The sequence below is a fragment of the Ambystoma mexicanum genome, chromosome 2q (assembly GCF_040938575.1).
Source record: "Ambystoma mexicanum isolate Mex_15411 chromosome 2q, UKY_AmexF1_1, whole genome shotgun sequence".
NCBI classification, from domain to species: domain Eukaryota; kingdom Metazoa; phylum Chordata; class Amphibia; order Caudata; family Ambystomatidae; genus Ambystoma; species Ambystoma mexicanum.
In genome coordinates, this window is record NC_090924.1 from 517,494,775 (window position 1) to 517,511,492 (window position 16,718).

At 48.3% G+C, this 16,718-nt stretch overlaps 1 protein-coding gene across 1 annotated transcript in view; it reads left to right on the top strand.

Moving 5' to 3' along the window:
* The window catches only part of TMEM184A (transmembrane protein 184A), a 426,102-nt gene that overhangs the window by 178,343 nt on the left and 231,041 nt on the right, over positions 1 to 16,718 (top strand). The gene's annotated exons all lie outside the window — the stretch shown is intronic.

Consider the following 16,718-nt stretch of genomic DNA (forward strand, 5'->3'; position numbering starts at 1 on the left):
GATGCAGCCTGCTATGACTTGAGATCTTAACGCCTCGTCGTTGGAGTACTTATGGAACTCACAGTACTTTAGCTTGATGCGTAGGCGCATCACGAAATTGTCGAGGGATTCTCCTTTCTCCTGTCGCGTAGTGTGAAAGACGTGGCGCTCATAGTCAACGTTTGTATGGGGCGTGAAGTATTCTGATAGCTTCCCGTGTAGTTCCGCGTAAGTGACAGTGTCTACGTTCATCAGTTCGCCTGCGATGTCCCTGACAGCGGGGCCTACTGTCATGAAGAGGGTGTTTTTTAACATCACTTTGTCTATCAGACCTATTGCCCCCGTGTAGAATTTGAAATCCCTGAGCCATATGACCCATCTGAGTCCTAGGTTAGATGTGTCTCTCACATCAAAGGGGCCCGGTAGCGGTAGGTTGTGGGCGGCAGTACCTGAAGTCGGTGCCTGTTGGTTGCCATCGTTCACTGCTCCAGATCCATCTGACGAGGAGGCTACGGGGCTTGCTGGGCCCGACATGTTCGCTGTGACGGTGGTGTCGTGTGGCAATGTGCAGCCTCTTTTCTGGCTCTGGCTTGCCCTCGTGTCCCTCACCGGCTGGTGCGTGACGGTGGTGCCGTGTGGCGATGCGCAGCCTCTTTTCTGGCTCTGGCTTGGCTGGTGCGTGTGCTTGACCTATTGATTTGGGCCTTGGGGCCCACCTCCGGGCCTCCCGCCGATCGCGTGTTGAAGTGGGGGAGGGGGGGCGGGACCCTGGCAGCTTGCCTCCGGGCCCGCGTATGCTCTTGCAGGCGCCGCCGCACCCGCTCCTCCACGGCTCCGAACGCTGCGGCCGCTCGTGTCTGCGGCCTCACAGCAGGTTATGGGAGGTGCGCCGACGCGCCACGCCGCTCGACCGCGGACCTCCGCGGTACTCCTGTGGCGTTGCGCCGATGCGCAGCACCCGCTCTCCTGCGGGTCCCTGGGTTGCGAGTGGGTACGCGTACCCCTCGTCGCCAGCTGTGGGGTTTTACGCGGGTCCCCGAACCGCGTAATGAGTCACACGGGAGCCGGGGATTAGTGCGACCGCTTTATTCTCCCTTCAACATCCAAAACTGCCCTTTCCTGTCCCGCCCCCTCCCTAGCCCAACGTCACTTCCCTAGCCGGGAACTAAGACCGCAACGGCGGTCTGCCCACGCAACGATGTGGGCGGGCTACATAGCCCTGACTAACATACCACCTTATTTCATCTTCCTTCTCATCTAGCCCCTCTTCGATCTGTCTTTTACTCTAACCGCCTATTCCCCATCTTGTTCTATTACCCTCTCCCTCATCTCTCCTTCCCTTCTTTCCTTTGATCTTTAACTTCTTTTCCACGTGTTTTGCTTTGTTTACAAATCCTTGCACGGTCTTGCCCCTCCCTTTTGTTCTCTAGTTTCTTTATATATCCCTAAAAGGTCCCTTCGCTCTTAATCTTTTTCTTCTCTCTAGCCCGAAACTTCCCTGGGCTGCTTCTGACTTTCGGTCGTTTTCGCTTCCGCTCCTAAGTCTTTTGCCCATCACTAAACTCTGCTGTTATATACCCCTTGTCATTTCATTTTGTACCTTGCTTTATTAACTGTCTTTTTGGCGAAAAACACCCGTCATCTAGACCCTTGTCCTTCGAGAGCATCCTGTCACCTGTTACTCGACTAATGTTGCAAGTTTGCAGTATTGCCTTGCTTATCAGCACTGTGCCTCTTCGTATAGCACTCTTGCGGGCCAAGTGTCCCGATAGCTGCTCTATAAATCTACGTGAATAAAGTTCTGGAGTACTAGTCAAGCACACAAACTTAACAAAACTATGCATGTTTAGCTATACTCCACAGACTAGATTTTCACTGCAAAAAAGCAAACCTATTTGTGTTAGTTTTCGCTGAGGACATGTTAGCTATCAATCCATGCAGTGTAAAAAGGAAACTGTGGGGGATGGACTGGATCCAAAGCCAATATGAAAGATCCCTATACAAGCGCAATGGCAAAACCCATTTTGAAGCTCGTGTGTATAACTGGTTACCAAAATACTTGGTGAAATTCCCGAGTAGTTAACATCACACTCGGTTTATGCGCTTTCGTCTCAACGCATATCCAACAAAGGAGGCCGTGAGTGGCTGGAGGGTTAGGGGCAGAAGTAGTCCTGGTCTGATTTGTAGACTGTGCATGGATGGATCATCGATTGAAACGTTGCAGCGTTTGATTCGTATAGGCCCGGCAATAACTGAAGTAAGAACGAAATGGTTGGCTATGCATATCAATGCCTTACCATCATTGTCTGAGAGCCAATGCTGGAATACACTGATTGGGGGTGAAAACCCGACATTAACCATGGCATTATTAAACCTTTTAAAGGAAGTGTTCCTCCTCTTGGATCTAACGGAATTGAGCACTTATGTGTAGCTGAACAGTTTATACATATTGATGTACTTGGATGGCAATTAATGCCTGTCCAATATGAATTTCTCTTTCTTTTCTTTTTTCTCCTTTCCATTTTTGTTGTTGGTTTTACACTTGTTTTTTTTTTTTTTTTTATCCTGCACACCTTTTTCTTTTTTGATTGGACTGTAGGAGATGTTGAAAAATTGTTAGTGGCTATTTTATCCTGGAACGTTGAATTCTCTTATGCTAATGAGCTATGGTTGTGGACTCAGTTGTAAAAGGTTATATTTTAACCTAACACTAATAAATGAATAAAGCGAGTTATCGTTTGAGCATTCTTGGGTTGCAGGGCTCCTCCCACTTTCTTATCCAAGCTTTTCGCTCTGCACCGGTCCTGCAGGTCACCCACTTACATTCTGCCGCGCCCACGATTGTTCTTTTGGCCTGTCGTCACAATACCAGTCAGCTGATGTGTATGTTGCCAACCTACTGCCTTGTTTCTAACATCATCTAACCTCGTTTCTTCCCTGTCACGGTTTCATCTACGGGGAGGGCGTGTTGGGCCATGTTTGCTCCATCGGAAAGGACATGTATAGCCAGCTCTCGAAGGGATGCTGCTTGTTTCTCAACCCCCTTGAAAAGCAAAACCTTAAATCATTTTGTTTTGATATAGACTCCTGTGCACCGTGCTCCCAGTGCATCAGAGCAACGTAGGAAATGCGATGTTTTACATTGGCAATCACTTATTGGACCTTTAGACTATCTGTGACACCAACACATGGCTTAATGAACCTCATGATAATTGTTTCTAGAGTAAAAACAATCCCACAATTGAGGAGCAACGGACACAATTTACTAAAAAATAAATAACAATAAGCATGCACTGGGGGCCTGAGCTTTCAAACACTGTGGTTCGGGCTGTCTGGCTTTTTCAGTTGCTAAGGGTTGGGGCCCAGTGCTGTCCAGGTGGCGCACCAATGCCCAGTACAGATGAGGAGCATTTGGCATATGTGGGGACACAGCCTATAGGCGTTTTGTTAATTGCCCACCCATTGGCTGCCCATGGCCATGCAAATCCCTATAGCCATTCCCACCCAGTTCCTGCCCCTTCCCACCCAAAACACCACCTCATGGGAACTCGTTGAGCTCGCTTTAATCGAGCCTTACCATTAAGCTTTGCACTGGAAGTGCCTACCAGGGTTTTTAAAGCAGTCTTCTGAGAGTGGATGACTTTATGGGAGTTGTAAACCCAATACTGGTGTAATAAAACATGTCTTCACCAGGTCTGCTTTCAGCCATGCGATTTGTGTTAAAAACAAGCGTGGACAAAGCCAGCCGTTTTGGCCTGTGTATTGGGCATTAGCTAGAAATTGCTATTGAATGCCTAGGTACCCTCACCATTTTGCACCTGCTGCCATCAATAGCCAGTTAATACCACTATGGCTGTGCCTGGCAACTGCCTTTCCCATGCTTGCACAAAAGCCCAAACTGTTAAGTCTGCTGTGCCTGTCTGAAATGTAACTTCTTCTGACATCACAGCATGCTGCAATGTCGCCAAGCACTGCTGGGCCGGTCCTAGCTGGCCCTCAGTACCTGCACTTCTTATTTTTGAGTATGTGTGTACCTGCGCATCTCAAAGCCTGAAAGAGAGCAGTGGTACTCTGATAACTAGGTGGCAAGGTGAAAATAAAAGCATTTCATTTCACGTGACGCAATGAAGGATTAAGCTTCTGCAGCCTTTGCTGGGGAAGGCAGCAACCTCTCCTGTCTCCACTCTCTTCCACCCGCAGAGCACATAATGTCTCCTTCAGGTCCTATCGGAGGTATTTTGCAGTATTTTTGGTGAGCTTGTTGGGGTATATCATGCTATAGTGGAGAGCCCTAAAATACAGAACTGCCTTACATTTTTTATACTGGGGTCATACACAGTAAGCCAAGACTGAACTTGGTACACCCTAGATCACAATTTCATCCTCCTGTGGTATTTTATCTACAATACCACTTTGGCAGTAAACCAGAGTGCACTTACCAGGTCATCTGAACATTCATCTATGTAACCAGCCCCTGAGAATGGACCCAATTCACCACAACCAACTTTATGTACTTTATCACAAGCTGTAATATGAGGGTAGCATCGGCAGTAAAAAGCAACTACCCGCTACAGTTACCTGTGTGTGTTCTTACAAGAAACCAGAATACATGAAAAGTAGTCTGAGGCTGAATTACCGTTCTTTGTTTTTATAAATAATTTGAATTATGCAAAATATCAAAAACAAGCCATGCAATGTACAATGTTGTCGCATGACATTTTCTGTGTTCCAGAAATGGAAATGAAATATCCACAAATACAATTTGTGGTTGCTTTCCCAGTGAAAATGAGCTTATCCCCACCATCAGCTTTAACCACCCTTTTTCGTTTTGCAGTTCAAAGGACTGTTATCTAATAACCTTGGACAATAGCATTTGCTTTTTGCAGCTTAAAGAAAGCTCCAGCTATATTTGACACTTTTTACATAGAATAAGTAACACAAGAAAAACACTGCGTTTATAACTGTCACCATACATTTCCTGGCTGTAAATGTTTAAAAATACCCTCATCCAGAGCTTTTGCTTAACACCCACATTTGTTAATTTTATGACAACATTTGACAAACTACACGCTCCTCAATTAACTGAAGCTCACTCAAGAATGCACTTTTCTGTGTGACCCGGACTGCAAAACAGTACTCCCACCCAGCTGCCTGGACAGAAGGAACTCTTTATCTGTTTTTCTTCCCACCCGTCAAAGGAGGATGTCACCCGAGTCTTCCGCGCTAGTCTGTCTAGCTGCGGTTGCAGCACACTTCTCCCTAGTGACGGCGAGTGCTCGAGATCAGAGAGCAAGAGAGACGGTGCACCAGCCAGAGAGCAAAGGTGCCCAAGAGAGAGACGCCCTTCCGACTGCAACTCTTTTTGAACCCTCTGGCTAACATCTCCCATTAATGTATGCTTGCTTGAATAACATGAAATAATGCCTGCCTTTCTCCTGGATGTAATGTGCCAATCAAAACCACCTCCCTTGATCATCCCTCCTCACTAGAATGTTCTATAAAACCTGTGATTAGCCTGGCTTTTAGAAAGCCAGCAAAACGGATGAAGTGTTACAGTTCTCTATGCTGTTTTCCCGTTATGAAAACGAACAATGGGTTTACTTTGAGTGAAAAGGCATTATATTCCGCAGCTGTTTAACTGCAAGAAAACAGCCTTTCATTCTGCACGTTCATTTCCTTCTGTGCTCTCCAAACGCATTGCACAGCCTGTGTTTGCCATTTCATTTAGTATATCAATCTGCATCAAAAGTTATGGACTGATCTGCCTTGAATATTATTGCAGGGATATGTTAATGGTTAGGGGTTAATGGTTAGTAATTGTTCGTCTTTATGATTAGTGCACTCAGTCCATAACAATGGTGTGGTGCAAAATGATATCATGTTATGCATTGCCACACTCCTTTTTAGCTTGTATGTGTTTTGCACATTTGCAATACTGACATGCACTAGATTCAGTTCAAAGCCTCACACCCGAGTCTCTCACTCTTGTTCACAAATGAAATCAGTTTTCATCTTTGTTGAAAACTGACCTGGCTAAAATGTGTAGCCTTCTTTCTTCCTACTGGCCTGCCCTGTAGGAAAAAAGGAGAGACGGACATACAGCTCCTGAGCTCTCTGCACACTAGGCGTTGGAACACTGTTTCGCTAAGTGGGCTTCCCCTGCTACCCGGGTGGGTCCCGCAAGAGTTTTCATACGAAGCATGGATTGATTTGTAAAGCATGGGCAATTACTTTTTAAAAACATGTTTGTTATTAGCATGCCTGTTTTAATACGTAAACGTGCAAGTACATTTGGATTGAACCTGCACACAGCTCCAGTTACCTACCAAATTCCTTATTGGACAATGAAAGTGAGCAGTAATACAACTCCCCTTACTCCTACATCCCGTCCCCTTTCCTCCATACTTGTGGGACATTCCGTCCATCGGAACAAGTCCGGAGCACTTTTAAAGCATCCAAAAATTAATGTTTGTCCTTTTATTTTTATGTGGGGCATCCGCAATTGACCGTAGCCCCGCCTTTCATCGCCCTTCAGTCCTTTTCTCCACGCGGTTGGAGTAGGACGCATTAGCATCTCGGAGAATATTTTTCTTTTTGTTCCCTTGTCCTTCATTTTCCTGCTCCGGTTGCACGGTCATCTTTCTTCTTCTGTCTATCCCGGAGTGTCCGGGATGTGTGTCCTGTTCATCGTGCGAATGTTTTTCGTGAGGGCGGATCCCCACTCTTTGCCTGGAGTGTTTAGGCACGGAAAACCGGTGGGACTCGTGCTTCTACTGTGACTCCCTTTCCGATCAAGCACTCCAGCGTCTGGTTGTTAGGTGGGAGGAGGTTTTCCAGCGGATTCCTTCACCACATTTACAGCAATTCATTGAAGAGATCGGCGAGTTGGTTCCTTTTTAGGGCACCCCAGCCAGGGGACTCCTTCCCGGGGTCTTCGGGGTTCGGGAGGGGTTCAAGTTGGTCTGTTATCAGGGATCTCCCTGAGGTGTCCTGAAATGTATCTAATCGGCACTCTGTGGGTTCCCTCCCTGCCAGGACTGGATCTTCATCCGAGGTCCCCCTTTTGGGGGCTGAAGTTCGGCCCTGTACTTCGGAGCCATTTTCACTGGGGTCATTCCTGAGGTTTCTACATCTGGAACTAAGTGTACCGAGTCTCGGCTCGAGGTTCCTGTTAAGGTGACTAAACGTACCAGGGTTTACCCCGAGGTTCCCCATCTTGGGGCTATATCTAAGACCAGCAAGATTGAGGGGTACATTTTGAGGGCTCTAGTTTCGGGTGTGAATCTACGCCACCCCACACCCAGGCCTGTGATCTAACCGATCGTGCTGGGGGAGCAAAGAAGCCGGTTTAACACCTTAAGTCTTTGAGTACCAGGTCCACTGAGGTTCCCTCATTGGGGGCTAATTTATCAGCAGTCTCTAAGGGGTTGTCGAAACACTCTAGGCCTGCTAGCACTGGCTCTGCCGAGGTTCCTTGTCACAAGGTTAAAATGGAACATAAGTTCTCTGAGGTGACCACAGCCTCACAGGCCCCTGTGACGCAGTTCACCTCCGGCGTTAACAAAATGGTGGTCCAACCCCCGTGGTCCACGGTGGCCATTTTGTCTACCTCGCTCACACCAGCGTTCACAACAGCTGGTACTGAGGGGCCAGTCTTTGGGGCTGAGCAGCCTTTTCCACGTTTTGTGGATAACGAGAACCTGTTCTGCCCTCCAATGGATTGGCGTGCTCGGACTCGGCTGCCGCACACAGTCCCACTTCCTCCTACGTCTGCTCCATTGGTTTACGTAGATCCAGTTAGTGGAGGACCATCTTGACAACCATCCTCTTTGCGATCCTGGGTGTATGCCCCTTCCGAGCGGCCTCTGCCCACTCCAGTGCCTAGACCTTCTTCTGAGGATGCATTTTTTGGCAAGTTTCAGACTCTGATGCATTCTGATCCCATGAAGGTGTACTTTAAGGATTTATTTAAGGAAATCTATCCTAAGCCGCCTGAACCGGCCCATGCTCCGGCAATCCCTCTGCAGGTCCTGGTAGTGCCACCTCCTCCACCACTTCCTAGGGGGCCTCCTCCCCTGCCTCCTCTACCTCCACTCTCTCCTGTGGAAAAGACTCCCATTGTTCAGTCAACCCTGCACTCTGGGCCTGAGGTGCCACGTGCGGCGGATCAGGTTTCTGCTCCTGCCTCAATGGATGAGGATCAAGCAGACCAGGACAGCGACGACCCACGCTGCTCTATTAGAGCCTTTCATGAACGGGTTGTGGATATGATAGCGTTGCTAGACATCCCAATACCCCAGCCTCCAGCTGAAGGGGTACATTCTGGAGCCTTTAGGCTGTCGACTCAGGAGTGCACTGGCCTGTTTCTTCAAAAGGATGTCTTGGCCGAAGCCTGCAAGGTCTGGGAGAAACCTCATTCTGGGCAACAACTGAACAAGAAAATTGACGCTTGCTACAAGCTGCACGCGTCTGAAGACATATCCTTGTCTGCATGTCCGCTCATCGACGGTGGTGGCAGCAGCTACACTTCAGTCAAAGCCGCCCTCTACATCCTCCACTGCAGCGTCTCAGATCCTTTCCAAAGAGGACAAGCTTCTTGACGCCATTGGGGGGGAAAAGGTGCATTTCAAATCGGCTCTTCAGCTGCGTCCGGCAAATACCAAGCTTATGCTAATGTCAAACTGTGGAAGGAGCTCAATGAGTTTCAGGAATGTATTCCTCCTGATAGGCTCGATGACTTTAAGGGTGCTTATCCGATGCCAGAGTTCTGGCGCAGGATCTACTTGAGGTGCAGCCCATCATGTAGACACTTCCGCTCGAGCCTTATGGTTGGAGTAGATTTCTCCCGCCAAGCGTGGCTGCATGCTACAAAGTTTTCAATGAAAGTTCAGGACAAGGTGCTTGATCTCCCCTTCGAAGGTAAAGAACTGTTCCACTCCACCACGGATGAGGAACTCGGAAAGACCAGGGCAAGCACTCACACTGCCAAGTCCTTGTCGGTCCTTGGGAAAACCCCAAAGGCACCTTGTACAGGGGTCAGGGTCTCAAACAAGGTCCTTCTCTCATTTCAGAGGCTTTCAGAACCGCTGTGCACGCTGCGCAGAGGCTCCAGCTGGTGGCCCTCGGTATAAACCTCAAAGGCAAGGTGGGCGATTTTTCTTTTTTCTTTTTTTTTTCCTCTCGGTCAACAGCCTCCTCATCAGCAACAGGTGGTCTCCCTGCCGATTAAAACATCGAAATGATATTTTACATTAGTTGCACAAGACTCTGGTTTGAGGACGATTTTTCGTTTCATCTAGAGGCATGGCAGACAATTGCAGAAGACCGATGGGTTTTGGCATCGCCTGGGCGGGCTTCTGCTTGTCCCTCCCCCTAGCCCATCCTCTCACCCTCAGCAGACTGGATCGTCCTCCCTTAGAGCCGAGGTACAGAAACTTCTAGACCTCAGAGCAGTGGAACCTGTTCCCTTGCAGGAGCAAGGGGAGGCCTATTACTCCCGTCTCTTTACAGTGCCCAACCCCAACCAGGTTAGCCTGTGCACTATCCTCGACCTCTCCAAGTTCAATCTCTTTCTACTTCAAGAGAAATTCAAGATGATTACACCCTGCCAGATAAAGTCCTCTCTCCAGAAGGTCGATTGGCTCAGCATGGTAGACCTTCAGGATGCCTACATGCATATGCTGATTTGGAGCCTGCATCGAAAATATCTGCGGTTCTCTGTGGGAACGGAACACTTCCAGTATTGTGTGCTTCCGTTTGGTCTGTGCTCGGCACTGTGTGTCTTTACAAGATGTCAGTCATCGTAGCATTCCTCAGACTGCATGGGGTTAATGTATATCCATACTTGGACGATTGGCTCCTGTGCAGTCCTTACCCACAGGCCCCTATGGCCAATCTTCAGTCACTCCTTTTCCATCTTGGGCTGTCAGTGAACTGGCGGAAATCGTCTGACGGTTGTTTCTGTTGGGATGCCGCCAGTAGCATTATGTTCCTGACTAAGGACAGGATTGCGGAACTTTTAACCACATGCCAACTCTTCCCGCACTCCCCTGAAAATAATACGCACTCCGCTTGCTATTCCGAGCTGCTGGTCCCAGGCTACAGATCCGGATTCCAAAATGTTTCCAGTTCCATCCTGCGTGATGGCGGATCTTCATTGTTGGTCTTCCACCAGTAACCTTTCAGTGGGGACCACCTTCCAGGAGCCCTGCCCACAAGCAACGGTTACTACAGACTCCTCCCTACTGGCGTGGGGCGCAACACTGCGTCACCTCAAGGTGTACGATTTGTGGACCCCTGAGGACAGGCGGTTCCATATCAATTACCTGGCGCTCCTGGCATTTTTTTGGCGCTGAATGCTTTTCAATCCTCTACCACCAACAGTGGGGTTCGAATTTTCACTGACAATTGTGTAGTGATGTTCTACATCAACAAACAGGGGTGCACCAAATCTCCCCTCCTGGTGGACCTTGCTATCCAAGTTTGGAATTGGGCTTTCCAACACAATGTCTGGCTTCAAGCTGTGCTGAGTTAAGAGTGGGAGATGAACATCAATGTTCTCACCAAGATCTTACAGCAATGGGGTTCTCCAGCGGTGTACCTATTTGTGACATCATCGAAAAGGTACAGCTTCCGGGGATGGGCTCGGAGGGTCTTTCTTGGGGGACGCCCTTGAGATCCTGTGGGACAACATGAAAGCTTACGCTTTTCCTCCATTGCCACTGATTCATCGATCACTCTGGAAACTAAGGAATGCATCGAACTGCACTCTCCTCTTCATAGCTTGTTGGTGGCCAGCTAGGTTCTGGTTTTCAGAGCTTCAGCTCCTGTCTGTGTGCGCACCCATCAGGTTTCTGCAGTTTCCCGACCACCTTCACCAGAGCAATCACCAGTTGTGGCACCCATCCCCACAATCGTTCCGCTTGGCGGCCTGGTGCCTGATTTCGGATCATTAGCGGAGTTCAACCTCTCCAAGGACAACATACGTATAATTCAAGTGGCTCAGTTTTTGTCATTGGTGTCTAGCAAAAGAGCTTGATCCGAGACAGGCTTCTATTGACTGTGTCTTCTTTTGTATCGGACCTTGCAGCTTCTGGCATCCATGGCTTATCATGCAGATCATATTTATCTCTTTTGATCTCTGGCCAGCAGCTATTTTTTTGTTTATGCATGAATTTGTATTTCTAGCCTCTGTCAGCTCTGCAGCTGTGGTCTTGCTCCTTCAAGCTCTTCGCTTACTATCATTGAGTAACGGCGTCCATCTTTTCAACAAGGCTGCTTCGCCCATGTTAAATTTTCTACTGCAGCAAGCTTCTATATGGCTCATCTAACTTGCGTTTCTGCGTACACACACTCACTACTCATCTGGCTACTTATCTTTGTATATATGGTTTATTCTCACTCATATATATGTCTACTTTTGTTTCTTCAGTTACTTCTTCTTTCATTAAGTATTCTTTATATTGTTTGTGCGTCATTGTATCTTGTCCTTATGGCATTAGTTTGATCTTCTTTACAACTGCTCGATATTCAGTGATACCTGCTAGTTTCCTGCTACCACTTCAGTACATTTGATACGGTTGTCTGAGCGCATATCATCTCTCATATACTCGCTGCGTTATTGGGATGATACCTGGTGTCATGCAGTGTCTTCTTGTTCATCCAAAATGGGGGCAAAGTCTATCGATGCGTACACGTCTACTCCTCTAAACTACCTACAACACCATGCTGGTTGGATCTACATGTAAAGTGGCGGCTGGTGAGTTTGAAAGTTGGTGGGGCGTAAATTTTCCAGGGTGAATTTAGTAGCGAGCGCGCGAGCCCCCCTTACCCCCCCCCCCCGCCCCCCAAGGGCGGTGCGGGGGTGTTCTCCCCCTGTGAAAATTCGGGAAAAATGGCCTACATAATGTGCAATTTACTGTCCAAAAAACCCACCGAAATATGAAAAAAAGCATTCGGTTTTACATATTAATGGTGGTACACTATTCATACGTTTGCAAGTGTGATGGTGTATTTTACAGCAGCTTGTATTGAGAATAGCTGGTACTATGGTGTATGCATAAAGAAATTCATTATATAGTCAGTAATGATGGAAACATGTTTGTGGGTGTTGGCAGTAAAGAGCAGGATTAAGTGGGGAAGCTAAGAGGGTTAACAAAGAGGTGATGGGAGTTGAGACGTTTAAGGAGCAGGTAGAGAATTCAGAGGGGGGGGTGAACAGAAAAGGTGGTGCGAGTTGAGAAGATTAACGAGAAAGTGGCAATGCCAGAGGGTGAGAGAAGGCAGGAGGAGGTAGTAAGAACTAAGGGAGTGAAGAAGGAGGGAAGAAATATTTGAGTAATGCAGATGTTGTATTATCAGGAAGCAGGCTGCTGCAGGAGGAGGAGATAACACCAGGACCCAGGAGTTGAAGTTAACGGGGGGGGGGTGAGGGGTTAGAAGGTAGGGTGTAGGTGTAAAGATAGATAGATGGATACAAATACAAATGTGAAAATGCAAATCAATAATTGGCGAAAACAAATCAATTTGCGAATGACATTATCTAATTTGCAAATCAGAATCTCTGATTCGTAGAGAGTCTAATTACAGATTTGTTGATCTTCAGTTCTGACTGAACAGTCTGTTCGACCAATCATAGATGAAGAATTTACTTGGCCCTATCTGAAATCTGGTCAGGCCATCAGAGGATTTTTCCACATCATACAAGAAGGGTTGCTTAAACTCTGTGCGATAAACACTGTGATTAGTTTGCATTTAAAGGACAACACAAAAATAAAAACACAGGCTTGCGTGCTATGCACTGTGTCCATTTGATCTGTCATGTATAACATCTCACTACATCACACCTGGGTGATATCAACGTGATTTTGTTAATAAACGCCATGGAGAATCAGGGTTTGACTTCGGCACATGAAACAGGCACAGCGCCATACAAAACACAAGGGAAGACTCGCAAAAATGACAATGTGTTACTTTTCAAAGCAAACTGTTTGAGAACTATGTAAGGGTGCCTTTTTGTTAATTTATTTGAAAATAGTGTATTTTAGAGCATATTTGGTCAGTGGCACGGGGCAAATCTACCATCTGCACAGTGCAATAACCAATGAAAATGGACCACTTTGGCCCCAAAAAACTGGGCCAGAGTAGAATGTTGTGCCAGCCCTCAGTCATTGCCCTGTAGGCCAGACTCGGACTGCTGTACCGAAAAATGTTTATGTAGGAACGTGGAGTGGCCGTGTTGCTGACCTTGGAGTCAGCATACTCTCTGGCTCTCAGTGGCACTAGTGGTGACTGACTTACTTGTGCCGTTTTATAATTTCGGCATTTTTTGTCAAAAAATGCAGAAAATATAAAACCGCACATTTTGGATGGACGTCTTCTACATGGGCAGCCCGCACTCGTCAGCAGCAGCACCGCACGCCTGCCTTGGGCCTTGAGGCCCTGTGCTAGGCCTGGCCACCAGGCACCGCACCAGCGTGGTGGATGGTGCCAGTGCCACTGTGCTGGGCGGCCAGGCCTCTCCCTCACACTGCCAGGGCTCTGGCTCAGTGGCACTAGTGGTGACTTGTGCCGTTTTATATTTTCGGCGTTTTCTGTGGAAAAATGCCAAAAATATAAAATGGCACATTTTGGATCATGGACTTCAAGGCCCGCACTGGCAGCATCAGCAGCACGCACGCCTGCCTGGGCCTTGCTGTCCGCGTGGGCCAAGGCCTTGGGCCTTGGCCCACCACGGACCGGGGGGTAAAGGCCCAGGCCAGGCGTCCCCCGCCTTGGTGGTAGGCGGGCCCGGGCCCGCTACCACCAAGGCCTGCCGGTCGCCGGCGGAGACTACTACGACTCGAATCACGAGTCGAGCGACTCGTGAGACGCATGCCAGGCGGCCCCCCCCCATTAAGTTCGAGTAACTAGTACGGCACATCAGTCAGCAACACTGAAAGACGTAGGCCCTGGACTTACACGTCTTTCAGTGTTGCTGCTGACTGGGGCTGTGGACTGTCTGTGGTCCGAGGACGACGTCCCCGGGGCCCGCCCGAGCCCAAAACACAAACATCTGCTAGCTGGGCCTGGGACCAGTTACTTACCCGCGGCGCCGGCAACTCGTCGTGGTGGTGGACCAGGGTCCAGGCCATCTCTACTGGGCTGGTGGTGGTCAGTCGTGACTCCTCTGTCGTCGTCCTGAAAGAATGAAGGCCCATGGACTCGGGGAGAGAGTGTGAAGGTGGCGCAGGCGCACCCACACACCCTGCACCAGCACCAGAGATCTGCATAGATACAGTAATGTCATTGGCTGTTTGCCAGCCAATGCAAGGATTGTCATTGGCTGGCAAACAGCCAATGACATTACTGTGTCCATCCATGGACTCCATGCAGGAGAAGGGCCTGGGGAGGGGAATTTCAGTGATGAGACCTGCACTGTTTACGCACATTTTGTGAAAGCAGCGGGCCTGGCCCTTTGTTATTGTTGCCTTGCCACAGCGCCCCCGCCACTGGCGTAACAGGGGCCCCTGCAGCCCCTGCGGTGCGGGGGGCCCCGCGGTGTGGGGAGCCCCGCCAGCACATGTCCTGGTAGGGGGCCCCAGCTAAAAAAAAAAAACTTAAAAAAAATGTTTTTTCTAAAAAAAAAGAAAAAAGTTTATTTTGAAATTCACTCTGCATTCATAAAGAACATTTCTGTAACAGAAATAATTTCTTTATGAAGGCAGAGTGACTACAAAAAGAAACTTTCTTTTTGAAGTCCAAGGGCCCCCGTACCCCATGACATGGAAGACCCTAGGCTGGAGGCCTCAATGTCATGGGTGGGGGGTTGGGGAGCCCTATGCATTCAAAAAGAAATAGTTTGTTTTTGAAGTCACTCAGCCATCATAAAGACATTCTTTTGGTTATGGTTCGGTCCTTAACTGAAATAATTTCTTAATGAAGTTATAGTGACATAAAAAGAAACAATGGGGCTCATTCTGACCATGCCGGTCCGGAAACAACGGTGCTGGTAATCTTACAGGCACTGTTGTTTCCGGACCGGCATATTACAAGTCTGCCTGGTGGGGCTGCCGTGCCCGACAGGTCTGACCCTGCCAGGCACAGCAGCCACTGTAGGCAGACCCGTCACGGAAGCACCGGCACCGTTAACGTTGCTTCCGTGTCCCCATTCCCGTGGAGTCTGGGGATTAACGAAATTACCGACACCTGATTTCCCAGCCGCCGGACTTGAAATATCAGGTGGCACCGGGAAGTCAGGCACTAGTAATTTTTTACGGGTCTGGCGGCAACCCACCGGTAGCACGGGCACGGTTACCGCTGGAACCGTAATGAGCCCCAATTTCTTTTTGAAGTTAATGGGCTCCCCTCAACTCCATGACGTGTGCGTGTGTGAGTCTATGGTGAAAGGGTGCACACTCATATGTATAGGTGGCTGCCTGTGTGAGTGTATGGTGAAAGGGTGCACACTTAAATGTATGGATGACTGGGTGTGTATATGGTGAATGGTGTGTGTGCTTGTGTACAGGGGCACAACAAAACCTTCATTTCGGGGGGCTAACCCTTCAAATGTTGGGAGAGGCACTAACTCCACATGCGGTGGGGAGGGGGAAACTTATTTGTGTGGGCACATCCAAATTATTTACGCATTTTAATGAGACTATTCTAGTGCAGTTTCAATGTTATAAGCAGTTAACTCTCTCCTAGAAGTCTCCTGTTCCCTCTCTACCCTTCCAATCACTCCCCTGGCATGCAAGTACTAAACCCACATCACGATATCAATTGCCTAAACAATGTGGCATTTGAATGCAGGTACTAACAGTGAAATGCTTTACGTTGGTAATTGCTGGTTTCTTGTTAAGAGCAAAAACCAGGTGCCGTTTAACATCTGTGTCCTGTTCAGTCCGGCAACTGCTCTAAAGGTTAGCCAGGTTGAGTCAATATAGCCCAAAATGTCAGGGGGGGTAGTGCTGAAGCCCAGTCAACTCAATGGTGTTGTGCTACTACTTGTGTTTAATGCCTTGCTTACTCCTAGCCCTATTCTTCCTCGTCCCAGTACTTATGCATGAGGCAGTACGTGTGTGTGAGGCACTCTGCCTCATACACAAGTACTGGGAAGAGGTAGAGGTACATGGAGGTAATGCCTGATTTAGCTACCTGCAATCTTCATCACTCCTAGTCCCACTGTTCCTCATCCCAGTACTTACCTATGAGATAAGGAGCCTCATACGTAAGCTCTGGGACAAGGAAGAGGGACGCAGAGGTAATTCTGGGCCAAGGAGCTGATTGTGGAGGTTGGGGTAGTGGGTGGGAAGGAGAGGGGATGTGTAGGGGGGGCGGGATTGTGTGATAAATCATAATGGTTGTCCATGTCCAGGCCAAGCAGGCATGATATGTGGTATTGGTGGTTAAAGCGGCATTTTGATGCAGCCAGTCTAGTCATTCCTCAGTTTGGTATGACTTTCTTTTAACTGGACATTTCTGATAAAGCAGTCCTGCTAACTTTAATTACCTGGCTAGATTGGCATTTGGGTGCTGCCAGTCTAGCCATTTCTTACTGCGGCATTGTATATTTTTCTGGGCATCTGTGATAAAATTATATGATATGATACAAGTCATTTATAATGCGCCTGTACACAAGTGTACACAAGGGAGGGATGATAGAGGGAGGACAAGACAAACAATCTCACTAGGCCTTGTGTCATTGCGAGAACGAGAAGTGCAAGGGGAAATGGAGGGGGGAAGTGCAAGTGAGAGGGGAG